At 41.1% G+C, this 27450-nt stretch overlaps 1 protein-coding gene across 5 annotated transcripts in view; it reads right to left on the bottom strand.

The window, feature by feature from the left end:
• The window catches only part of KIF26B (kinesin family member 26B), a 408888-nt gene that overhangs the window by 354384 nt on the left and 27054 nt on the right, over positions 1-27450 (bottom strand). Inside the window, exon 1 of one of the 5 annotated variants that reach the window (XM_039530790.1) lies at positions 23778-23793. The exons of the other annotated variants lie outside the window; for them this stretch is intronic. The gene's annotated coding sequence lies outside the window, so the exon portion shown is untranslated. Of the gene's footprint in view, positions 1-23777; positions 23794-27450 lie in introns of those variants that run through there. 5 annotated transcript variants of the gene reach the window in all.

Raw genomic sequence — 27450 nt, forward strand, 5'->3', positions numbered from 1 at the left:
TTCAGACACAGGCTGAATAGATTTAACCCAAATTCCAGGTGAAGGTCACAGAAGAAAGGAGATTTTTGAGCTAGTCCCATCTTCCCGTCAATGTCAACAATGCCAATATGTACTTTCTATACAATTATGGCTATACTGAAAATAAAAATGACTAGGTGAGGGACTGAAATAGCTTGATGATTGTACATGAAGTTTGCTAAAGCATTTCAATTAGAATTGGTCAAATGTTCCTTCAGAACATTCTCCCTCCCCTCAATAGAAAATAACTTTTGGATTAAACTAGACTTTTTTGCCCAAAAAAGCCATTTTTATTGAAAAATTTTAAGTTAAATAAAAAAGTGCTCCCTCATGGGGGAAAAAAAATCATCTGCATCAAAAAGAGGGAGATGAATGAGTCCCCTGCCTTAGAACTGAGGAAAAGGGACAAGTTAATGTTTGGATGTTGGTTTTTTTGTTGGTTTTTTTTTTTTTTTTAAAGGAATAACTCTCCCTCCCTCCCACACAGCACAAAGGCACCTCATCTTCCAGCCAGTAGGGCAGGTGTGTTCAAGCCCACCCATAGCTTCAGGACTGCATTTGAGATTCCAGGCTGCCAGAAACAGACCATATTCAGAGATTCTTACTCCATGATTGTTATTTATAGGTCTGCTTGATTATAGACCTGTTTAATTACATTGTCTCTTCAAAGCTGACCTCACCAGCTAAACCGTAACTGGTATTATGAAGGGGTGGGGATAACTGTAAATGGAAGATAGAAAGAAATCCTTCAGTGGTGGGATTACTGTAGCCTAGAAAAGCTGAAAGAAACCAGGACTATACACTGATGAATCCAAAAATTGGTAAAATACTGCAGACAGCAAAGAACCCTCCCTCCTTTCAGTCTTGCAAACTATTGCTGCTCCATTTGCAGGATTTTGAACCTGTGGGAAGAATACAACAGCCTGCAAGGGTTATATTTTTGCTCATTAAAGACCTACTTGCTCTTAAAGTCCTGTGTTTAATTGCTCTTGGCCCTTCCCCTCTCCTTTAAACTCATTGTGGAAGACATCACAGGCAAGAAATTCATTAGCAAATGTATTCATTCACAGGTTTAAAAAAAAATCATGACAAATCCTTTTATAACCAGCTTCAAAGGTGCAACTGCTAAGATGAGCTCTTTCATTTTGTGAGAGGAGTTTCTTGAATTCCAAATTCTTACACATCATGAGCAAGCCAGCCCAAAGGCAATGCTTGCAGCAGCAAATGGAGGGTGAAAAGGGGGAAGAGAGAGAGATATACACCTTCTATATTTAATTACATCAGGTAGCATCTGTGGAAACATTCCTGCAATTCATCAGATAAGCAAAAAATTCATTTGTCTGCATGGCTATGCACCAGAACTGCTTCCTATTTGCACCTCCTTGAAAAAGTGATACACAGGGACATTGCACATTTCATTTTCTTCACCCACACTGCTTGCCTTAGGAATTTCACAGCCAGTAAGGTTTCACCATCTTCTCCCTCACCAGCAAGTTTATGTATCAGAAAATTCCAGCATCTACCCTTCTAATACAATCTTCTAGAATCTTGCTATTTGCTTGATCGAGCCATTGGTCTAATTACTGAAGAATCTGCTCCCTATTTATGAAAGTGTACAACTTTACAACTTTAGTGATAATTAAATAGTAGACATGGGTCAAGTGACTATTCCAGGAGTTTGAGAGAGCTTCACAGATCTGGATACAAACTTTGCAGCTTGCTGCTATTCCTACAATGGGTCAAACCAAGACCCTGATCTGAACACACTGTGCTTTTGGAAAGTTAATTTTCTAACTTTGTGATTAGAGCCCTTCTTTACTTCTTACAGAACAATCTATCCTATGCTTGAAGAATCTGTTAACATTAGGATGTCATTATAGGAAAGCAATTTCTTTTCCTGTTATTTTTTGGTATTGTTTTCCTTAGAATTACACTTCTCCCATCTAAATTTAGCATTCAGATAAATCATCATTTTATATGGTGTAACTCCACCTACAGGAAGCTCGAAGCAATCTCTACCCAAGCATATACCCAATAAATACAAGAGTTGTGTGAAAATCTTCTCCCCCACTTGGATGTTTCCACTAGATTTGTAAAAAGTGAAGAATGTAGTAAGTTTGTCTCAGACTTTTCACTATGGTGAAAACTATAGAAGACCCAACCCTGGGAAACTTAGGGTTTTGTTGTGTATTTTCCTCCCATCTTTTTCTGGGAGGCTGTGTGTCATCATCTACTTTGATATTTTGGAGATCCTCCACTTACTGTTGGGTCAGGAAGATACACCATAAAGTACTCTTGTCTGGAGATCTGCCAGTGTGGAGTTGTAGTCCACAGTATTCGGATTCTTGGTAGCTACCAGGATTACCTTCAACCTAAATAAACTTTTTTAAAATGGTTCAGAAATGTGGGAATTGCACACAGCCCTCCCCAGTATCTCTTCTGTTTCCCAGATTTGAATTCAGCATCTCTAGAACGTCAGTAAGACCTGCAACTAAGACCAATATTAACTGAAATGTGTCCAGCTAAGCTGGAACTTCCGTCCTCCCACTGCAAGCCACCAGTACTTGCTTACTGATTTGTATCAAGGCAGTAAGCATTCCAATCCACAGAGACATCCCAACTTTCAGAGCAAGGAGTATAAGAGAAAGGGAAATTCATAGAAATATATCCTTCAAGTTTACTATATTTAGGCCCATAACACAGGCCTCCTGGTTTTCAAGGAAAGTGGCAGTAATTAATCCTTTCCCACCAGTGCCAAGAGGAAATTAGGGAGACTACACATTTTGGAAGAAAGTTGTGAATTGCTTACGAAGATACTCTTACATGTATGAAACGATTTTTAACTAGGGTTACAAATCCAGAAAACTCCTGAAGGGTGAACTAGAAGGAACTCTCTGCAGCGTCTCAGTTATAAGGTAGTTAGGAAGCACACTGCATGAAAACTGAAGGATCTGATAATAATGAGACTGCAAGTACAGAGTATCCCATTGGATAATACCAGAATTGAGAGAAGAGTTCATAGTTTTATTCCAATATAGCTGTGAATGTTCAGAAAGGGGAGTGTGTAAATTTGGGTTCAAACCAATGATATTATGTGCTTGCCATAAAGATACACACACAAGCCTGCAATAGTCTACGTTCCCACTCACCTCAAGCAAGTAAGCTTTATATTTTTATATTACTTCTATTCATCATGCAAAGGACAAGTAAATAGGCTTTGCTCTTTGACAGACTTGTTAATTGTAAAGTTTTCATCATTTTGAGAGTATACATATCTGAGTTTATATCTACAATCAATCAATCTATACTCAAATATGCTTGACATAGTTGACAGCTAGTTTCTTTACTTCCAGTATCCAATGGTAATGTCAAATCCCACCTGGGGGTTTCTCATCTGGCAGGGATAAATAAATTGTCAGAGGTAACAGTTATACTACGGACTACGGGTACGATTCCCCTGCTCACGTACACATACTCACACTCTCTCTCACTGAGCTAGTGCGAGTATGAATAGCAGTGTATTCGCAGTAGCATGGGTTACAACAGTGGCGGCATGGCTTAGCTGTGCCGAGCACATGCCAATTACAAACCCACTTGAAACCCAAAGTGGGTTTGTAATTGGCACCACTCAGCCAAGCCTCTGCTGCCACTACCAGTGCTATTGCATCTACACTGCAATTTACACTCACACTAGCTCAATGATCGCTCCTGTGAGTATGCGTGTACACAAGCAGGGGAATCGTACCCCTAGCTCATAATGTAGACACAGTCTTTGCAGGGGCCTTCAGTTTACTCATGTGCTTAACTTTACTCTCTGTGAGTAGTCCCACTCAAGCAACAATGCATAAGTTAAGCATGCAAGTCTTTGTGGGATCAAGACCATAAAAGGTGTAAAAAAACCACATCTCTACCAAAAATAATATTAATTTTGCAATATTTAAATCACTTCCCTGAGATCAACTTCAGTATCTGTTCAATCTTCATCTACAGCGCTCTTGATACCTGCTGCTTCTCCACCCCACAAAAACTCAGAGAAATGACTGCCTAGGTAAAGCAGCCACTCATACTCCGGATGGGGCTAATCAATAGAGCTCTAAGTCATGTACGTTTATTTTTAATTTCTTACAGAGAAACCCCCACTAAAAAGCAACACCAGGTATCTGAAGTGTGGGCAATTATGGACAAGTGCCATTTCAGCATAAATAGGGGAAAAATAAATGCAAATTATTGAACACTTAACTGAGACAATAGTATACAAGATGTTGTTTGGAGCAGCTCATTAATAAAATTCAAAATTGTTTTCAGCAATTATGTACAATCATTGTCATTTTATCACTGGCCAAAAAGAGTCCCTCACTGCATGCTTCAACATATAATTATAACAGATTGCTGAGAAAATCATCCTGTCTGCAGAGGAGACTTGGAATTGTATTGCACTGACAGAGAAGCAACACATACTAACTAAAGAGAATATATTTATTTTGGGTAGGAATTTGCTGTGAAAGAAAGCTAGTAAATGATGCTCAGAAATCAGGGAGATGACTTAATTAAAAAACCTGTATACTTGAGTAATTTGTGTGTTTGAAGAGCCATTTCAATGTACTTACTCATTTCCCTCAATCCATTCCTTGTTCTCTCTTTGGAATAGAAATGTAATGGAAATGGAGCCAGTTTTCATTCTCATATGCATTCCCCTCATCTGAATTTTACATTCTATTTTGTAACAAATTAACAGTGGAGCAGATGAGCATCTAAGCATTATCTTTTTTTTTTTTTTACCCTCCATGGATTCAGGCCATAGGACCTTCCCTGAATTAGTTTGTTTGAACTAGCACTTCCCTTGTAGAAAAAAATCCAGTAATTTCATGGTGCGCAGCACCACAGAACTGCACACATCATAAACATTAATAAATGTATCCTTGCAAAATCCCTGTGTGGTAGGTCAGTATTTTACCACTCTGTAAAATGGGAATTACACTGGTGGAGGGGAACACTTGCTACTAATTATCTATAGAAGATTCCAGGAATATCACTCTGAAGCCTAAAATGTCTTTTGAGTCAGCATGAAGCAATGGAAGCAGCTGCACGCATGGTTGAGATCTTTTTGTTCAGAATATCACCAGGTTGAATCATCACTGTCTTGTGTGGCCTTTTTAAGTTCTCAGCCACGTACAAGTTGTCTTCTCTCCCCACAAACCCCACACCTTTATGAATTAAAGCCTATGCAACACCACAGGTTTTAAATTATTTACTAGTAAATAGCATTGCCATAGCATCTACAATACACACTCCTTCAAGTCTCTACTGGCATCTCTGAGTGGGTGGTGCTTTCCCCTATTGCCAGCCCTACTGTAATCATTCCAAAATATTCTTACTTTGATCCCTGCAGCATGTAGGGATGTTATCCTACTCCTATAAACAGTTTGTGATCCCTCTAGTAGCAATCACTGTGTTGTATGTTGTAGAAGCTGTCTGAAATCAGTCAGAGCAGCAGCATGTACGTAACTGTGCCAGGTTAGGTCTGCGTATATTTAGTAATCATGGCTGGTTGGGACCCAGCTGTGCCTGTGGTTGCTTCATATTATTTTGATATGTAAAGAGCAAAAGATGCAGCCATTCCCCAACCCCTGCTGTCCAGGACTGTAGCTTCAAACTACTCTGAATTAAGCAGTAGCATGCGTCTCACTTGCAGGAGAAAGTCACAGAAACATTTTACTTTTTAGCTAAATTACCCATTTGCTGATAAATTCTCTCTAAATGATTATATATACTTGCAATTACATGCTGACAGTTAAGAAGCTCCACTTCGTAATTGAGGTCTTGAAACAGAACATAAATACTGTCTGAAAGACTGTTCTTTCAGCTTTACTTTTTCATTAGCTGTAAACCTTTGGCATCAGATTCCTCTGTCACCCATAATCTGACACGCAAGAGAATGAAGTGTTTTTTGTTAACCATCACTTGCTAATTTCCACAGATAAGGTCTGGCCCTTTAAAATTTATGAGATTGAAGTTTGCCTTGAAGGGCCTCAGTTAAAATGCAATCATAAAAGAAAGGATCTGTTGGAGTTGTATTTACTGAGGGATTGTTTTCATATACAGTGCTGCAGCTGTGCCACTGTATGCTTTAGTGAAGACGCTTCTCCTGTCGGCATAATTAATCCAGCTCCCCAAGAGGCAGTAGCTGTGTTGATTGGAAAAGCTCTCCCATCAACACAGCACTGTCTATACGGGGGGCTAGGCCAGGATAACTACATTGCTCAGAGGTGTGGATTTTTCACACCCCCGAGCAACATGTTATACCATATAGGTCTGTAGCGTAGACCTGTTCTCAGAGGTCAATCAAAACGATAAAGTTTACATGTTCTCTTAAGAGCAAGTACTCTATGAAAAAGGATATAAAAATAAATAATTTTGTAACAAACAATTTAAGGATCGTAATGAAATTTAACGCAAGATTCTCCTCTCTCATCCATGTCAATCGGAATAATTCCACTGAAGTCAATGGAATTACCAGCGTAGGTAAGAAGAAAATCAGGTTGACATTCTCTATCTAAGGTAGGGTGGCGACTTACGCCTGCAGGAAATCTGAACATCCCGGTACTTCCGGGAACGGCGTGGGCCTGCCTCTGCTTTGACCCTATCCCTGCCAGTGACACTTTCGACACATGTGTGAGAGAGCACGCTGCATGGGGGGCACCATTTTAAGAGCACACAGCCCCAGCCCTGCCAGTATGACTTTAGACACCCAGTGCGTGTGGTCACACCATAAAGGAGGGGCATCATTTTTAAAAGCGCACCACTCCACCTCCTGCCAGCATGACCTTGCATGAGAGGCTGCGGGGCAGAACGGCATGCTCTTCAAAATGTATTGTCCACCATCCAATATCAGACAAAACCACACCTAGTTGTCCAAGTACTGGATAGGGGACAAACCCGAGAAAAGCAGGACTGTTTGGTTTAATACTGGAGAAGTGGCCTGCCTAGTCTAAGGTACAGTACTATGGGTATTTGTTTTCTATTACCATAATATCTGAGCACCTCAGAGTCTTTAATGCATTTAGTCTCACAGCACCCCTGTGAGGTAGGGAAGTGCTAATATCCCCAATTTACAAATGAAGATTGTCTTGTAGAAAAGCTAAGTGACTTGCCCAAGGTCACACAAGAAGTCTGTTGCAGAGCAGGGACTTGAACCCACATCTCAGATGAGCATTCTAAGCACTGGACTCTCTTTTCTTTCTCCTGAGGGAAGTTTAGCCTCAAATGAGCCCTAGCCTAGCCTGTTTTCTGATTGTACATATAGAGTCCATATGAATAAGGTTGTCAACGCTGTCTGGAGTGGCTCACGACCCGAGTGCCAACCTCAGGGCAGACAGTCAAGTAACATGGCAGACACCCCGAACAGGTTGCATGTTCTATAATTAGATTTCAATCAACCTAGTAACAAACATGGACTCCTGAAGCGCTATCACAGTCTTACCATGGAGTCATAGACAGTCCCCTCAGGCACTCAAATCAATTTTACCACTCAGGCAAGCTGGACTTAGTGACAGTTTGCTATACACCGAAGATCACAAAAGATTCAAGTTGCTTCCAGTCCCAAGAGACTAATCACTTACCCCAGTGATTAGTCTCTTCGTCACTTACCCTTATTTTATATGTACAATTTGTACCATAGCTCTCTCTCCAAAGACTCTTTTAGCCAATCCTGTAATTAACTAAAGATTAGCTAGAAATGAGAGTTATTTACGCGCGCGTGCGCATACACACAAATTAGTTACAGTCTATAGTTTTAAAAGGTGACAGAGTTGTAGTAATCTGTCAGCTCAATGTTTTTTAGGGCTAATTCAGGTTGACCCTGGGGAATCGCTCCAGCTCTGTGAGACTCCAAATAGCAAAAAAGCGACAAAAAATTTTCTTGTCAGCTATTTTTATTTCCTTCTTTCAGAATTCAAGCTAATGGGGCGGGCCCTTTTGCATGTAGCCTCTTGTGATATCCCACAATGGTCCATTTACTTTTGATAGGGCTGCTTGATGAGCAAGAGACTATTCTTCCTGACTGATTTCATAGATTCTCAGCAAACACTGTTTACAGTTATAAAGCAAAAACAAATATAACCTTATAGCGGGTAATAAAGATATGTGAGATTAATGCATGTAGCAACTTACAAGCATGTCATAAAATCTCAACACTACACACAGTGTTGTAAATTCAATACCCATCTTAATCATAACTTACACCCTGGTGAAACAGACTGGTTTCCAGCAATGACTAGGTCAGTGCTTGGCTCACAAAGGTGAGCAAGGTTTAGTCCAATCCTCGTACCATGATGTTAATAGGACATGGGAAAACAAGTATTGGCAAGATAAATGGTCTCCCAGGGAGCTGCACATTGAAGTGGTCCTCCATGCACAGATCTCCCCACAGCACCTTCCCCGCTTCCAGCTTCCACACACAGGGGGAAGAGATGAAAAGGCAAAAGGGAGCTGAATCATCCTCTTACTAGCTCTTCTGTAGAGTATCAAGATAAGGCAATGCCTTTTCCGTATGTGTTCCCCATGCAGGTGATCCTGCCATTTAAGGGGAGGGGGGGGGGGAATGCTCAGGGGCAGCGATGGCAGAGAAGGCTCTGGAGCCATGCTGCCAGAAGTTTCTGCATAGATGACCCGTCATCTTAGAATCCCCAAGACCAGTTGGGTTCTAGGCATGGAACTACAGCGCACTCAAGAGGAGAACAGTGGCCTCCTCACCACCACATTTGACATGGAATTAGTATTTGACGAAACATGCATGAAGAGATTCTCATTAAGTTTCTCCCTCCACCCTAAGAGAGGATGCTTTGGGCTAGCGGTACAGTCTGTTTTTTTATTTTATAGTGAATCCTTTACACATCCCTGAACACTTTCCTCTAGTTCCAGCAACAGCACTGTTATTCAGGGAGACTTAGCTACTGAGATTACTTGGGTAGCTTTCACAGACAGGGGGCCCAGTTACACTAAGAAAAGAATTCATAGAAATCTACATTAGGGGAAAACTATGTTTTAAAAAATCCCTTTAATCTTAGCTAATCAGTCGGATGGGCTGTACGTTGTCTATCCCAGTTTAGGCCCCAGTTCAGCAATATACTTAAGCATGTGCATACCTTTCAGCATGCGGGTGGTCTCTGGATTATTCATGTGCTCAAATACCTTGCTGATTCAGGGCCTAACACATCTGTGCCACTAACAGTCTCTATAGTTACAAGGAGCCATGTTCCTCCACTGTGGACATGGACATAGGAAATCAATCTCTGATGTAGCAGTCTAGAAAAAAGAGAGATCAAGTAAAGTGTGGATGCTTTTACGCATTGTTTATTTTTCTTAGCCAAAAAACACATGAACCAAGAAAAGCAACTCATCAATAGGCTAAATTCTGCTGTCAGTTAAACTGGTTAAAATGGGGGTTTGTTTAAGTGTAGTGACTCCAGATTTTCACCAAAAATGCAGAATTTGGCCTAGAGTCTGTGGAACATGCCTGAATGTCAGAATCCTAATTGCACTTCTTTACCCTAACACAGACACCAGCACCAATCAGGCAGAAAAGATTGAAATTGTGCTTTGCGGGCTTTATCATCATGCAAAATAATGCTAAACTATAATCAGTTTCTTTTAAGAATTAAGTGCCATTAGTGGAGTACCATTATCATCTAGAAAAAGAAAGAGGGCTTATGACAGGAAGAAAGGGGTCAAATTGCCCACAGCAAGTTTTGTGTTCTAAGAAGTGATTGAGTGGAAGGCTGTCAAGAACACAAAGACAGACTTTTCTGTGGTGTATGGACAACATGACACCAGGAAGAATAAGAAATGTTCTCCTCTCCCAGCCTCCTTCTGGCCCCATTACTGTATTAGCTGCATTATGTAATTTGCATCTGTGGAATGTTTATAAAATCAGTTAGGTGCTTGTCAAACTACCTGTCATTATCTCCCTCGTAAAGCAATTATTCTGTCTGGCATTACATCACCTGCTTCGGTCTTCTCACAGTTTGTGGTTCCTTCTAAAAAGTTAACTGCTTCATATAACTTGTTTTCTAAGCATTTCATAAAATGTTGATAAACTAACTTGACTGAACAGAAAAAAAGAGCTAGAAACGGGTTAAAATTAATTAGAAAATAATTGAAAAAATTAAATTCTGGTCATCTAAGTCTTCAACTACCAATAAATTTTACTCTAATTGTTCATAAGAATTAGAATAGTATTTTACATTCTCTAAAGTATTATCCTTTTTACAGGTGGGGAAAAGAGAGACAGTCCTTCTCCCACTGAAGCCAGTGGCACAACTCCCTTGAATATACACTGGAGCAGAGGGAGACTAAGGCCTTGGCTACACTTGCAAATTTGCAGCGCTGCAGCAGGGTGTGAAAACACACCCTCTCCAGCGCTGCAAATTGTGACACTGCAAAGCGCCAGTGTGGTCAAAGCCCCAGCGCTGTACGTTATTCCCCACATGGAGGTGGAGTACGGAGAGCGCTGGGAGAGCTCTCTCCCAGCGCTGGCGCTTTGACTACACTTAGCGCTTCAAAGCGCTGCCGCGGCAGCACTTTGAAGTGCAAGTGTAGCCATAGCCTAAGACTTGCTTAAGGCCCAAAAGCAAGTCTGTGGTAAAGTGAGAAATAGAAAGCAGGAGCTCTTAGTCTCAAGCTCACACCACTAGATTCACAACATGGAGCCTCTCTCTCAAAACTTTGATATCCAAAACCTAAAGACAGAGCTATTTACTCTCCCAACATCTCCATATTCTCAGTCCTTTTTCCAACGGTGAGGTTTCCATCTCAGTCCCAAATGCTGTCCAACTTTTGGAATGCAGAGACATCACTAGAGACTTTCCTCATAAGTAGCCAGGTTTGAAGACACGAGTGAAAAACAAAACAAAATAAAAAAAGGTGAAGATCAGTGCACATACATCAAGAGCAATACACAGAAAATACAACCTGAAGATCTAAATTATATTGGAAGAAGGCTAGGAATACCACTGGATGGCCCAAACGAATTCTTCAGTTGTCAATCAATAACGGGGCTTAGAAATGTGAAGTGAACTGCCTGATCCTATTCTCAGAAAAGCTAATAAAGCAATGAAAGGAGCATTTCTCTAAGCCTTAGCTATAAAAGAATTAGCTATTTAGAAGAAATAGGAGGAAGAGAAAAAAGAGTCAATTATTTACCCCCTCCAAAATTGATTAAAGATGGGATTGCACAGTCTAACTTTGCAGAGACCCTGTTCATACTGCAAGTGATGGGTCCTCAATCAGCCCCAAACAAAAAACACGCTACAGAGAGAAATCATACAAAGACTTGCTTTCATTCTCCTACATCCCCCATTTCCATGTAGCTATTTGCAGCAGCACTGAGTGGATGAGGCAAAATTTCTTCTTTGTTTTGCTAGCCCATTAAAAATATGTTTATAGAGCAGTCATGAAAGGGGTGCGGGACAGTTCTTAAAGTTTTAGTGCCTGGGGAAAGTGGCCAGTCTTGTACAGAAGAATTATCAATTTGTAGAAGAGGTACGGTGGCTGCAGCACCAGTGCTAGCTTCCCCATATAGCCCCACACATGTACCTCCAATCTGAAGCAGAGGGATCACCTGCATGGACAGGTGAGACTACAATCCATTAGACTAAGTCCAAAAAGCCTGTCAGCTACAGAGTGCCAACTAGGAAAGTATGGTGGGGGGTGGGCGTTGTGAGTTAAATACCTGCCCAATGGGAGCAGACAGACTACCAACTCTTTTTTTCCCCACTTAGACCACCAAACATCCATCAGAGAGTAGCACCTTTTGAGTGCTACAGATTTAATGCTCGGTTTGAACTAGTGGCTTAGCTGCAAAGGGCATCAGAACACATGTCCAAGAAGCTCAGAGCCATTCAGAACACTGCTGAGATGTACTAGTAGCAGATCACCTTCTCTGACCCCAACCCAACTGCCTGCATCTCAGACTCCAATCATAAATGCAGTTTCAGTCTTTTAGAGGCATTAATATTTGAACCTGACAGAAAACCTAATTGGCGATTCATGGCAAGTCAAGTCCAGGATGTGTCGCTACAGACAATGCACAGATTTCTGCTATTCGGTGCACTCCTTCCCACACCAGCCCACTCCAACTGCATTAACAAAAACATTCACTGTCTTCAGCTCAGTTTTTGCTCTGATTCGCTAGCCTTTAAAAGAGTACAGAAAACAGCAACTCACCTTTGCCCTCTTCCTCAAACCTTTACAAAACTAAACACCTCCCTGTCCTCCACCTCACTAGGAGCAGGATTGGCCTCCAGCACCAGACAAAATTCTGAGTTCTTTACTCAAGCAAAATACCCTTTGAAGCCAAAGTTTTGCTCAAGTAAAGACTGTAGAATTTGGCCTGGTGTTGAGTTCACCACTACATGACCACAGTCATCAAGGCTTGATCCTGCCCTGTATACCTAATGTACTTACTTCACTCTTCAATCTTAGGCATGGTCTACATTACAGACCTACTTCGATATAAATAAGTCACTCGGGAGGTCTGAAAAATCCACATCCCTGAGCAACGTAGTTATACCAACCTTAACCACCCATGTAGACATTGCTATGTTGGCAGGAGAGCTTCTCCCGCCAACATAGCTACTGCCTCTGGCAGAGGAGGAGTTAAGCCAACAGGATAGCTTTCCCGTCAGCTTAGAGCATCTTCACCAGAAGCGCTGCAGCTAAACTATGTAAGTTTGTAGTGCAGACTTGCCCTTACTCACTTGATTAGTCCAACTGAGTACAATGGGAACACTCATGTGAGTATGAGCTGCAGAATGGGGCCCTGTTCCAAATACTTTGACATACTGAAGCAAGCAGGCAATACAGACAGGTTAGTAGGTAGGTTTTTTAGTATTCAAACAATTATAAAGAGAAACAATGACAAAATGCCTTCCTTTGCCGCTTCAATTCAATACTTTAAATGACTGCTTCTTGGAACAACTGGTAAAGGACCACAAGGGGAGAGGCAATTCTCGATCTAGTCCTGAGTGGAGAGCAGGATCTGGTCCAAGAGGTAACTATAACAGGACCACTTGGAAATAGTGACCATAATATAACAACATTTAACATTCCTGTGGTGGGAAGAACACCTCAACAGCCCAGCACTGTGGCATTTAATTTCAGAAAGGGGAACTACATAAAATGAGGAGGTTAGTTAAACAGAAATTAAAAGGTACAGTGACTAGAGTGAAATCCCTGCAAGCTGGACACTTTTCAAAGACACCATAATAAAGGCCCAACTTAAATGTATGCCCCAAATTAAAAAACACAGTAAAAAACTAAAAAAGAGCCACCGTGGCTTAACAATCATGTAAAAGAAGCAGTGAGTGACAAAAAGGTATCTTTCAAAAAATAGAAGTCAAATCCTAGTGAGGTAAATAGAAAGGAGCATAAACACTGCCAAATTAAGTGTAAAAATGTAATAAGAAAAGCCAAAAAGGAGTTTGAAAAACAGCTGGACAAAAACTCAGACAGTAACAACAAAATGTTTTTTAAGTACATCAGAAACAGGAAGCCTGCTAAACAACCAGCAGGGCCTCTGGACGGTTGAGATACAAAAGGAGCGCTTAAAGACGATAAAGTCATTGCGGAGAAACTAAATGAATTCTTTGCTTCAGTCTTCAGGGCTGAGGATGTTGGGGAGATTCCCAAACCTGAGCTGTCCTTTGTACGAGACAAATCTGAGGAATTGTCACAGATTGAAGTGTCACTAGAGGGGGTTTTGGAATTAACTGATAAACTGAACAGTAACAAGTCACTGGGACCAGATGGCATTCACCCAAGAGTTCTGAAAGAACTCAAATGTGAAATTGCGGAACTATTAACTATGGTTTGTAACCTGTCCTTTAAATCGGTTTCTGTACCCAAAGACTGGAAGTCAGGTAATGTAACGCCAATATTTAAAAAGGGCTCTAAAGGTGATCCCGGCAATTACAGACCGGTAAGTCTAACGTCAGTACCAGGCAAATTAGTTGAAACAAGAATAAAGAATAAAATTGTCAGACCCATAGGACAACAAAAATTGTTGGGCAAAAGTCAACATGGTTTCTGTAAAGAGAAATCATGTCTTACTAATCTATTAGAGTTCTTTGAAGGGGGTCAACAAACATGTGGAAAAGGGGAATCCAGTGGACATAGTGTACTTAGATTTCCAGAAAGCCTCTGCCAAGGCCCCTCACCAAAGCCTCTTACATACATTAAGTTGCCATGAGATAAGAGGGAAGATCCTTTCATAGCTTGAGAACTGGTTAAAAGACCGGGAACAAAGGGTAGGAATAAATGGTGAATTTTCAGAATGGAGAGGGGTAACTAGTGGTGTCCCCAAGGGTCAGTCCTAGGACCAATCCTATTCAACTTATTCATAAATGATCTGGAGAAAGGGGTAAACGATGAGGTGGCAAAGTTTGCAGACGATACTAAACTGCTCAAGATAGTTAAGACCAAAGCAGACTGTGACGAACTTCAAAAAGATCTCACAAAACTAAGTGATTGGGCAACAAAATGGCAAATGAAATTTAATGTGGATAAATGTAAAGTAATGCACATTGGAAAAAATAACCCCAACTGTACATATAGTATGATGGGGGCTAATTTAGCTACAACTAATCAGGAAAGAGATCTTGGAGTCATCATGGATAGTTCTCTGAAGACGTCCACACAGTGTGCCGTGGCAGTCAAAAAAGCAAACAGGATGTCCAGAATCATTAAAAAAGGGATAGAGAATAAAACGGAGAATATCTTATTGCCCTTATATAAATCCATTGTACGCCCACATCTTGAATACTGCGTACAGATGTGGTCTCCTCATCTCAAAAAAGATATATTGGCATTAGAAAAGGTTCAGAGAAGGGCAACTAAAATGATTAGGGGTTTAGAATGGGTCCCATATGAGGAGAGATTAAAGAGGCTAGGACTTTTCAGCTTGGAAAGAGGAGACTAAGGGGGGATATGACAGAGGTATACAAAATCATGAGTGGCATGGAAAAAAGTGAATAAGGAAAAGTTATTTACTTGTTCCCCTAATGTAAGAACTAGGGGCCACCAAATGAAATTAATGGGCAGCAGGTTTAAAACAAATAAAGGGAAGTTGTTCTTCACACAGCACACAGTCAACCTGTGGAACTCCTTGCCTGAGGAGGTTGTGAAGGCTAGGACTATAACAGGGTTTTAAAGAGAACTAGATAAATTCATGGAGGTTAAGTCCATTAATGGCTATTAGCCAGGATGGGTAAGGAATGGTGTCCCTAGCCTCTGTTTGTCAGAGGGTGGAGATAGATGGCAGGAGAGAGATCACTTGATCATTACCTGTTAGGTTCTTTCCCTCTGGGGCACCTGGCACTGGCCACAGTTGGAAGACAGGATACTGGGCTGGATGGACCTTTGGTCCGACTCTGTACAGCCGTTCTTATGTTCTAACTCAAAGTGCCCATTTATCTGTTACCCAGCACTTTGTGCAATCATTTACACCAGTGCAAATGGCAACAAAAAAAAAATTGTAAAATGCCATCAAATCAGAACAGGAGCATTTTACATTCACTTGCCACTCACTTTGCTCTCGTGCAAATGGCTGTACCAAGAATCAGGCCCAAGCTGCCTTGCTGACTGCAAAGACCTCTGACGCACAAATCGGGGATCCAGTCCTGTTCCTTCTGAAGTTAATAGGAGCTGTCCTATTGATCAACAGGCCCCACAGCTGTGTTCCTGAAGCTATTTACTCATAGGAGAAGGCCTTACTCACATTACGAAACCCATTGCCTTAAATCAGACTGGCAACGTGAATAAGGTGTGCAGGTTTGGGCCCCATAGTTTACATATAATGTACATATTGCACGTATAGTATATAGGTAAGAATTCTCAGGGAAACAAGCAAGCAATCCACAGGGGAAAAAGTCAGTTACAACAGACAAAGAAGGGTGTGTGTGTGTGTGTGTGTGTTTTTTTCCATTTTAAGCCAGTCTAAAAGCTGGATAACAACCTGTGGAAGCGTTTAGCTGCTTTCATTTCTCAGAGTAATGGCTTCCCCCTCTCCTTTGTGAAGGAGAACACTGAATATATGCCACGGTGAAAGATCGAAGACCTAGAATTATAGGTCATTTACCATAGTTATCTCTCTTTGCCTTTGGGTAGAAATGTCCTAAAAGTTATAAAGTTATAATTATCCAGGTGGCGAATAACCCTTGCAGGGTAAAGTTTCCCAATGGTCAGGAAAACAGCTGTTGGGGAGTGGGGAGAGGAGATTGGAAATGTATGTATGTGTCTGGGAAGAGTCTTATCTTAGCTGCTGAAAAATCAGGGTCTTTGGGAATGTTAAATTGATAAAGAAGAAATTTCACTTTCATTCCCTGCTAGATTAAAAATAAGTCAGGCAGCTGTGTTTGTATTATTATAAAGAATGGATATTTTGTATTTTATATCATATATAAATTATTCATGGCCCCATAATTTAACCAGTAACAATTAGGTAATTAATTGTTAAAAAACGTGTTGAAGTTCTACAGCATCTTCCATCTGAGGAGCTCAATGCAGGTAATAAAGTAATGAATTAAGCTTCACTGTGAGAGGTAAGTTTTCTAAACTGAGGCAACAGTACATTGTGAAAGTTGCACAAGGTCACACAGAACATCTCTGAAACTCGCATCATTTGACTCCTCTTCCTGCCCTGTAACCATTAAATATGGGGTTCAAAACACAGTGTGATCCCTTGTTTCTCCACTCTGGGATAATCCAACACTCAGACATCCCATAATTTATATGTGTAAGAAGCTATTTGGGTTGATCCCTGTACCTGAAAGAGTGTGTAGATCTCAGACTTTGATGCTAATGCTGACTAGCAAGTAACCCATACCACTGCTATCAACGGCTTAAATATCCAGGGTTACATCTTCTAGAGGTTGTCATCACACCCAAAAACAATAAAATAAAATTATAGGCGGTTTGGGAAATTTTTAAAGATGCAAATGAAGCAAGAGAAGCCTCAATGAATGCTTGTGGCAGTAGAAAGAACAAGTAGTTGACTGAAATCTGTTGTACATTTCTTGAGAAAAGAAGACAGAAGGGACCTGATAAATCTTCAAAATACGTTAAGGGCTGTTATAAAGAGGATGGTCATCAACTGTTCTCCATGTCCACTGAAGGTAGGGCAAGAAGTAATCATCTGCAGCAAGGGAGATTTAGGTTAGATATTAGGAAAAGCTTTTTAACTATACAGAGAGTTTAGTTTTGGAATAGGCTTCCAAGGGAGGCTGTGGAATCCTCATCATTGGAGTTTTTTAAGAACATGTTGGACAAACATCAGGGATGGTCTAGGTCAGGGGTAGGCAACCTATGGCACGGTGCCGAAGGCGGCACGCAAGCTGATTTTCAGTGGCACTCACACTGCCTGGGTCCTGGCCACCAGTCCGGGGGGGCTCTGCATTTTAATTTAATTTTAAAGGAAGCTTCCTAAACATTTTAAAAACCTTATTTACTTTACATACAACAATAGTTTAGTTATATATTATAGACTTATAGAAAGAGACCTTCTAAAAACGTTAAAATGTATTACTGGCACGTGAAACCTTATTTTAGAGTGAATAAATGAAGACTTGACACACCACTTCTGAAAGGTTGCTGACCCCTGGTCTAGGTTTACTTGGTCCTGCACCAGAACCTGGAGCTGGACTTGATCACCTGTAGAAGTCCCTTCCAGCTGTACATTTCTATGATTCTAGAAGGTTATTGTTTGAGGTGAGTTGTAGTGTTTTCCCGACTGCAGTCCTGTAAATTATGAACCCGACCTATTATATCCCAGGGCTATCCTGGACAATATAACGGTTGCCGTTAATAAGTCATTTCCCCTGCATTACAACTTTGTGATATCAGTGATACCACAAGTATTCCTATGCAATGAAGAGGGCAACACTGAGGAAACCCAGCCACTGCTGGCAAAAATTGACTTTTTAATAGCAACACAAATGAAAAATGAAACATTTACCTATATTAGATTAATCTGAAACACCAAGGCTACAATCTATTCTAGTCAATGTGGGTAAGAATCAGAATATGCAAAAAGGAAAGATTTAGATTTTTTCAGCTACCCCGATCTAGAAGGAAAGAGGAAGTTTTGAAAGAAAGTAGACAGATTTAGCATTTTGTCATGGTTAACATCCTTCCTATGTCAAAAGCCAGCACAATGCTCATGCATCAGTTAAGTCCCACTCAAGCCTTATTATTCCACTGAAGTGTGACTTACATGAAGCATAGGTCTTGAGCTGGGTTTCACCTATCAAATAGTATCACTGAAGCCTTTATCTTGACCATCTTTCTTGCCAGAGCTGAAAGAGGACAGATTCACCATCAGACCAGAAGAGATCTGGTTATAACAAGAAACTTTTGTGTAAATAGTAAGGTACTAATGAAGGGAATTTTGTGTGTAAATCAAAACCCAGAGTCTAAAAAACCCACAATGGACACCAATCATCATAATCCCTGTTGACCATATTGTCAGAGAAGCCTCAGGTTGACTGACCATGGAGACAGAACTACTGTTAGAGAATTTTCCACAGAATTTTGAATGATTATCCATGATTAAGAAGATCTGAAGTCCATCTGAAAAAAGTGTTCCCACTGACTTCAGGGAAAAGGTATATTCTCTGTAGTGGTTTAATGGGGAAATAAACTGATACTAACAATGCCATCCAGCACTCTATTGTACAGTCTTGAGCAGTGGTTCTCAACCAGGGTTATGCGTGCCCCTCATCTAGATCAGTGTTTCTCAAGCTGGGGGTTGCAGCCCCCAGGGGGATCATGGGATGGGTTTTGGTGGGGATCCCAAGAGCAGGGCTGGCATTAGGGAATGGCAAGCAGGGCAACTGCCCAGGGTCCCATGCCACGCCCCCCCCCCAATGAACCTAAGTTACTTGCTTCAACCCTGCCGCCTGGGGCTCAGGCTTCAGACAAGGCTCAAGTATCACACTGAAATGCAAGTACAATAGTTATATTCCAATTGATTTATTTTACAATTATATGGTAAAAATGAGAAAGAAAGCAAGTTTTCCAGTAACAGTTTGCTGTGACACTTATTTTTGTCTGATTTTGTAAGCAAGTAAGTGAGGTGAAACTTGGGGGCATGCAAGACAAATCAGATTCCTAAAAGGAGCATAATCTGGAAAGGTTAAGAACCACTGGTCTGGAGCTCTAGATGTCCCCCCAAACCTCAATCCTCATCTCTTAAGAGCTGGCCTCTGGGAGAGAGATATTTATTAGCTCACCATTTTTCATAATTAAAAGAAATCTATCATTATGTTGAGTTAATAAGCAGAGACTCCCGGACAAAAGAGCAGCAACATCTGTTCTCTTCATAGTTCTTATCATATTGAAATGTGGATCCATCCCTTCCCCTTACCTCGGATCTTTCTTGCTGATGGACGCTGGGAATGCCAGAGTGTTGAAAGATTATAAACAGATTTGGACTATGCCACAGACCAGTTCATTATAAATAATAATGCTTTACTGTGAGGTTCGCAATTTGCAGGAGGCCAGAGGAGGTGGGAGACAGACAGGTCTGTGGAGAGTTTTCCACGCCTCTTGTCTAAACCAGTGGAGACATTTCTAAGTTTTTTCAACACACACAAAGAAACAGTGTTTCAAACATGGCTATGGGTATACAGAAAACACACTCTTAGCAGTGCTGTTGGTTGGTTACTCTATGCGTGGTTTCAATGTTCTACCTTTGATGAATAGGTAGCGAAGAACAAGTCTGCTCAAAAAAGAAAAAAAAAGTCACCTTTGTGGATAAAAGCAGAGGATTACTATTAAAAAGTTTAAATGTAAAGGGTCACAGCTTTTATAACGACAAAAACTATTCCTACTTGGTACTTCCTTCTGTGCCCTTTCATTTGTAGATGTCACTCTTTAATTAAGTGGTTAGGGCAAAAGGACTGAAAGACGAGAGATCTGGCTTCCATTTCCAGCTCTCTGTGACATTAGGGGCAACAGACTTTTTTACCCTGCCTCAGTTTCTCCCCCACCCCATCTGTAAAATGGAGATGAGATGAAGTGCTTTGTGAAACACTGAGACCTATGGATAAAAGTGCTGTGCAAGTGTTTAATATTTCTTCATATTTTAAATGCTTTTGTTTTATAATGTATTTCATATATGGCAGCTGAGTTATTTTATTCAGGGGCATCAAGATTGCTATTTAAAATTGACTCAAAAAACAGTGCAATAGGAGCTTCTTTCTTCTATCCCAACTTGTGTCTAGACAGAAGTGATCATTTTTAACATTTTCTGAACATTAGGTAAAAGAACTCCAACCACTTGCATTTAAGAAGAAATGCCCGAATCTCTGCTGTATATGGCTAGGGATACTTCATGCTTTTCCAGTACGCTTTGGGGAACGTTGAAGTTAGAACAGGCACTCTTCACACTCATACTGAGCACGTGACATGGCCTGCTAATGGTGCTCTGCACTGCAGTGCCACCTGTGAGACCCAAGGGAAAGTTCCAGTTCTAGTCTCTTGCCGGGCCAACCCTACAAACCCTAAGTGATGCAAGTCAGTCATACTCACACAAGTACCCCTTGAACTGAGTCTGGCTATTCATGTTTGGACAACTTGCACGAGTCACTGTTTGCAAGATCGAGCTCCTGTTGTCTAGCTCAAGAGGGGATGAGAAAAATTAAAATCCTTTGAAAACCATTGAATTCTATGTCATGCTGGAGTCTGCACATAATTTATTTTTAAATTTAAAGTGCTGCAGTTTGTCTTCTAGATTTTTCTGGTTTTACCAGAACAGGCCATATTTCATAGACCTTGATCTTACAGACAGTGCCAGATTCTGCCAGCCTTATTCCAGATGTCAATTCCCCTTCACCCCATGCAGTTTAAACTCCACCAGTGGACACTATCCTATATATCTGGGCTCAACTTTGTATTTATCCATGGTTAACATTGAATTCACCATCAGCCATTTAGCAGTGAGTAATGCACATTTAGAGAAATCCCTTATTTCTTTACGAGGTTTTAAGCCCAGCCTACTCCTGTTGAAGGCATCAGCAGAACACCCCTTGCTTTCAACTGGGCAAGACTAAGTCCCATGCTAGCTAATTTCTCCTTTTCCTCCAAGGACCACTGATTTGGAATTCAGGAAGAATTCACACACTTACTTTTCCTCTATTGTACAGAAATCTTCACTGGTCAATAAAATAGAAAGGGGAAGTCTCCAAAGGTACAAATGAGAGGTAGATGTCCAATGGCCACTGATTTTTGCTGCGAGTGAGGTGCCTCCCTGCCTTCTGTGCTTTTGAAAACCTCCCCAAAGTCCTTTTTCTGGGCTATTCAAATGCTCTGGGGAATCATTCTCTGCATAATAGACAGGATTGAGTTTATTGGTTTGCTGTATAAGCACTGTCACAACAACATTTAATTGGAATGCATAGCACAGCCATGCTCAGATTAGCATAAATACAGTACAATAGACATGAAATTTAGGATAGTTTGATCTCAATATGGAAAGATTTTCTTGGATTTCAATGAAAATCACCACATGCTGTAGCATATTACAGGACACATCCTTTATTCATCCGTGTATAGCACATCATCTTCCAGTTGTTCTTCTGACATTCACCTTGGTCATTTAATTTCCTCTTCCAGATCCAACAGACTCTGTCCTGAATTTTGTTACGCTGATGGTTATTGAACCCTCCCTTCCACCTCAGGAAGTGGGGAAAAACAAGGCAACTCTGAGGAACTTTCTGAAGAACCAAAGTTGTCCCCTTTATTCAGCAAGTTTATAACTTCCTTCGTTTGTTCTGTTGAATGTTATTATACGGCTCTCAACAGCGTGCTAGCTGCTTTACTGAGCTCACAGAAAGATGTTTGGTCCCTGCCCTGAATCTAACATTCAGATGGTGCAACAAGTGAGGATAACAGACATGAGAAGACAGGACTGTGAAGACAAGAGATGCAGCAATAGCATATCATGCTGTTACAGAGTTTAGGTATGTGCACATCTTGGCAGTTCTATTTTAATTTTAAAAAACTGACCTCTCATGGGCCTCACGGAAGCAAGCCAGCCTTAAGGAAGGGTATGAACAGGAAAGGATTCACGGGTATAGATATCACTACTAATGGGTCTCTCCTCTGACCAGATCTTCCTTGCAGTCTGGAGAATTTGGAGCAATGAGAAGGGCACACAGCTATACTTCTCAAAGGGAAACACTAAAAACCACAGTGGGCTATTGCTATCATGACTGAGGCACTATGGAGAGGGGAGGGGAGCAGTTATAAAGAGCACTAGTCCAATTAGGGAAGTGAGTGTCAGGCAGTTGAATTCCCTATCATTTCCTGACATTGCTGCCTTTAATTAGGCTTTGGATTGATTACTGCCTTTGTTCTTTATTGACCCTCCAGTGACACTGACAGGGGTTATATTTTCCTCTACTACATTTGGAAGACAGAGTTCTGAGTGTCAACAAGCATTACACAGGCAACCAGACTGTTTAACTTTAAATTACAAAGCCTTTGGAGAGAAGCTGTGTACACAACATTAATGTGCACACACTTTAAGGCAACAGCAGGCTAAAGAAAGCCCTGGAATAGTGCCACTGAGCTACAGCAGAAGTAAATTTGGTCCAATACTCTTCATATGCAGCGATTATGTACTGCGTTAGAGAGACAAGGAGCCAAATTGTTAACACCTAACCTCCCGCAAACACTACCTTTTATTATTTAACAATAAGGGGAAGGGATGAGAGAGAGTTGTGGGAAGCTTTAAATTACTGTTTGCATGTTTTGTAACTAACAAGACATGAGGGCAGGATCTGTTTATACAGTGATAATTGGGAGAAAAATACAGAGCTCCACATACATTTTCTAGAGCGAGAGAAGACGGATAAAAGCACTTTAAAAAAAAACACAAAAAAACCCACTAAGAATGGTGTTTCTCTAGCATTGCTTATTTGTATTACAGTAGCATGTAGAGTCACTAGCCAAGATTGTGGTCCCATTGTACTAGGCACTGCATAAACAGTAAGAGGATTCAATCCCAAAGCATTTACAATCTTAATAGACCAGACAGATGAATGATGGGAGGAGAAAGAGGATGTGACTTGTCAAAGGACACACACAGTAGGTCAGTACCACAGCAAGGAATAGAACTCAGGTTTTCTACATCCCATCCAATAATCTGTCCACTAGTCACAGAAGAGAACCTGGGCCAAAGCACAGGACCAGACATCAGACTATCTGGCTTCCATTCCTGACTCTGCCGCAGCCTCCCCATGTAACCTTGGACAAGTCACTTCACCTCTCTACACCTCATCTAGCGTAGGGGGAGTGTTGAGAGATAGATCATTAATTTTTTGAACTATTTGACTTTTATACAGAACAGTCCCAAATAATTTGTTACATAAACAAAATCAGTCATTAAATACAAATGGCCACACATTTTAATATTTTGAGTAACTGTGAACATCATCATTTATTCACAAGGAAATTCTGATTTAACAACTTTTTCCCTGATGGCACTTAGAGGATCTCAGAGCATATCTGAGTGTGTGGGTGTGGCCATAGGATGATCACCCCAGAGAAGAGGAACTCTGTGGTGGAATCGATCTGGCATATAGACTTTCACCATAATATAGCAGAAGAGTAAAATAAAAAAAATGTAAAAAGCAGGCTGTAGAGAAGCAGTGAGGAATTAGGAAGAGAAAAGAGATGCAACACCTGATTCTCCTCTTGCTTACCCAGTCTTCACATGGGCCTGACTCCATTGGCTTCAACAGAGTTATTCCTGGTTCACACCACCTTGAGATCAGAGTCAAGTTTGAGAAGGCTGGAGAACTGTAAGCAGAATGAAGTTTTACTGCCCTGTAAAGTGGCCAGGGCACAATTTTGAGTAGTGCAGAGGTTTCCCACGACCCACCCAGGGAGTAGCTGGCACTACTGAACCTGCCTCACTTTGTGGTTAATAGGCTGTTGGTTTTTTTTTTTTTTTTTTTTTTTTTTTTTTTTTAAGAAAAAACCCCTGCAGTTAGAATGCAGCAGCTCCATTAAAAAACATAAAAGTTAAATCTCATGGGGCTTTGGCAACAGAAGTTGATGCCCACGATATTTATCCATCCATATTATGAGGCTAAACTGAGCCATTGACAATTTTTGATTACCCGTCCCAGAGTCACAGATTTGAGTCCTATCAAACACTAAGAAAGAAAGGGCGGAGAGGGACGCTTTCAATGACTGTAGATTAATAAGTGATGCGGAACTTCTCAGTAATGGAAAGAGCCCAGACAGAATGTAAATTCACCCTGTTGCAATGTAGATCTCTTTGCTGGGTTTGTTTCATTAGACAGGTGCTCCTCTTTGCTACTATACACAACACAGAGGGGAGCAAAAGGAGCAGGATATTGGATGCATAGTGCTTTGCACTCTCAAACTCAGCAGCATACTTCCTTGCTCTCCCCAGAAGCCATTCCATGCAAGGGGCTGTTTTGGGGTAGGAGGCATGTCGACTCAGAGAATGGCTCTCTGCACCACATGTTCCTGTCACCTGGTAGGGTTTTTGCAGCATTCAATCCTCACTTGTTTTTTCTAACTCTGTCCAAGAGGGCACACCCCCAGGAAAGGAAGCCTTTGGCCCCCTGATCCCTTAGTGAGCTATACTGATGGAGGGGGCGGGAGGGTCGGTGGAAGAGCGATAAAGATGGATTATCAGGCTTTTCAAAAGGATTCCCCAGGATCCTCAGAGTTGGGATCCCACAACTTCCAGTTTTGCAGGGCATTACTAGGTCTGCTCTCACCTGAAGGAACAAAGGTGACAGTAACTCTGCAAGGTGAATTTCTCTGCATATTTCAAGCACTTTTCCCCTCTCATGGGCTTTCCTTCAATAAGGCAGCATTTAACCCATGCTTTGTAACTACCAATGGTCACTTATTACAGCAATACTCTTTTCAATATTCCATGAAGCACTCCAGCCCGACCACTACATTTGCCAGTACAGTACCTGTCTACATTTTCTTCCATAGCCTTAATAATTGGGCAAATCAAAGCACAAAACTCCTGCCCTTTCTACCTATTTATATCACACAGATTTAAATCTACGTACAGGAAAATGCTTGTAAAAAGATTTAGTTGAGGTAATCAGACACAGTGATATATAAAGGGCTTGGGTTCTGGCATGATACAATCAGAACTGTGTGATCAAACCAGTGTAAATACCAGGACTATCTCTAACCACAGGGTGAGAACTTTTAGCATTATCATTAGGTCAGCTGAACAATTCAGGTCTTATCTAAACCAAGCCAAGTGGGTATTTGGCCATTGGAATACTCACATTGGTTCATTAAGCATAGGCACTTCCCCCGGAATGAGGGGGAACAAAGGTGAAATGAGGATTGACATGCTGAGTGAGCAAATCACAGGGTATGAGAGGTGGCCAAAGGACAGCTTTCCCTTACACACTGGCTCCAAGCTCATTCAATCCTTTAAGGGCCAAACTCTGATCTGGGTCACACTAGTGTAACCCCCTAAGTAACTCAGCTCACATTAACACAATTACCCTGACATGATGGAGAGAAGAATTTGGCCCATGTAGCATCAAATGCAAAGGTCTCCATTCTGAACTTGGTTAGAATAAATCTCTCTGCAGGCAACAAGGGGAACCAGGGAGACCAGATAGCAAGGGTGAAAAATCAGGACAGGGAGTGGGGGGTAATAGGCACCTATATAAGACAAAGTCCCAAATATCGGGACTGTCCCTATAAAATCGGGACATCTGGTCACCCTAAGGGGAACATAGCCTGCACCATTTACCACCTGATTGGCACAGCAGTGTGCCATTTGCACTGTAGTAGGGCCATACTGGTGCACTTGATGCCTTTCTAATCCTAAATCATTCATTTACAGGCGGAGGGGGGGGGGGTTCTTTGGAGTTTGGTTTTGTTTTTACTTCTTTCTTCCGCCTGCCTCCCCCAAACCCCATTATCCCTTTGGGAAAAATCATTAAGAAAAATACAAACTATCTTGTCAAATCATTATTGCCCCTAGTCATTTGTAGGCAGATTTTGCACATTTTTAATGCATTTCTGACAACCTGTTTAGCAGGGTGCCTTCAATGCTATAAAGATTGAATGGAGCTGCATAGCCCTGCTGCTTCTGCAGAACTTCCTTGCATTGTCACCTCTGATGCTAGTTGAGAAGTTGAAGTTTTTTTGTTAGCACCTGGTTTCTGGAGTAAATCGTGCTTTGAGAGTTCCCATGTGTGACACTAGTTCTAAACCTGAACGGTCTGTTTAAGATTTCAAACCCTGGCTTACGTCAGTTTTTATTTTTTCATTATTAGTACATGGGCTAGCTTGCTAGTGCCCATAACGCAACATTAATAAGATTCCCAAGGCCCTTTATACATTTAAACTGGAATTTAATGTTTTCTGCAATGTAAGAAAACATTAGGGCTGGGCTGAATGCCAGTGTAGTTAATTATAAACATACAGAAAAGCAATCAGCACAATAGTAGTTGTTCAAGTTCTATCCTAAAGTCTTTTTAGCTAAAACCATAAGGCTTTGTTTACAGAATTGCTGAGCACACAGCTCCCACTGAGTTGTATAATGTTCACAGCAATCGGGCGGAGGGTGGGGGGGCGGAAATCAAACCAAACCCATCAACTTGGGAATATTTTAGTCACCTTGAAAAACTGGTAAAACTCTACACAGTAAACTGCCATCCATACTGTCATAAACAGTTAGTTAAGGGTTAAGGGTTTTTTCCTACCTGTAAAGGGTTAACAAGCAGTACCTGTGGACACCTGACCAGAGGACCAATCAGGGACAAGATAATTTCAAATCCCTGTGGAGGGAAGGTTTTTTTTTCTGTTATTTGTTTTTAGAGAGTCTCTCTTGGGAGTTAAGAGAGTCCAGACATCTTAATCAAGTCCTCCCAGGTTTCTGCAATAAATTCTTCTATTCAAGCTAGTAAGTATTAGCAAGGAACTAGTATTCTTATACTTTTACTTCTGTATTTGCAATTCTGTGTTTTGCTGTAGAATTTCTTTAATTCTGTACTGTTATTGCTTTTACTGAGAAAGAAAGGAGGGGGGATTCTCTCCAGAGATTGATAAGTTTAGACCCTGTATTTTTGCATCTTGGTAATACAGAGATAGTGTACTTTTTTCTTTCTTTAATAAATTCTTTTCTTTGGACTTGGTTAATTCCTTCTCTTGTGGAGATTCAAGGGAAGGGGAGGGGGGAAGAGTGAGTTCCTCCTGAGGTTGATTCACAGGGTTGAATCGGTGTGAATCTCTCCAGAGTGGCTAGGAGAGAGGGAGGGGGGGAAGTGGGCTACTTCCCTGTGTGTAGAGATTCAGGGAGATTGAATCTGTGTTCCCAAGGGGAAGTTTGGGGAAGGACTGTGTCCCAATACA

This window comes from Mauremys reevesii, linkage group 3 (genome assembly GCF_016161935.1).
Source record: "Mauremys reevesii isolate NIE-2019 linkage group 3, ASM1616193v1, whole genome shotgun sequence".
In the NCBI taxonomy this organism is placed as follows: domain Eukaryota; kingdom Metazoa; phylum Chordata; order Testudines; family Geoemydidae; genus Mauremys; species Mauremys reevesii.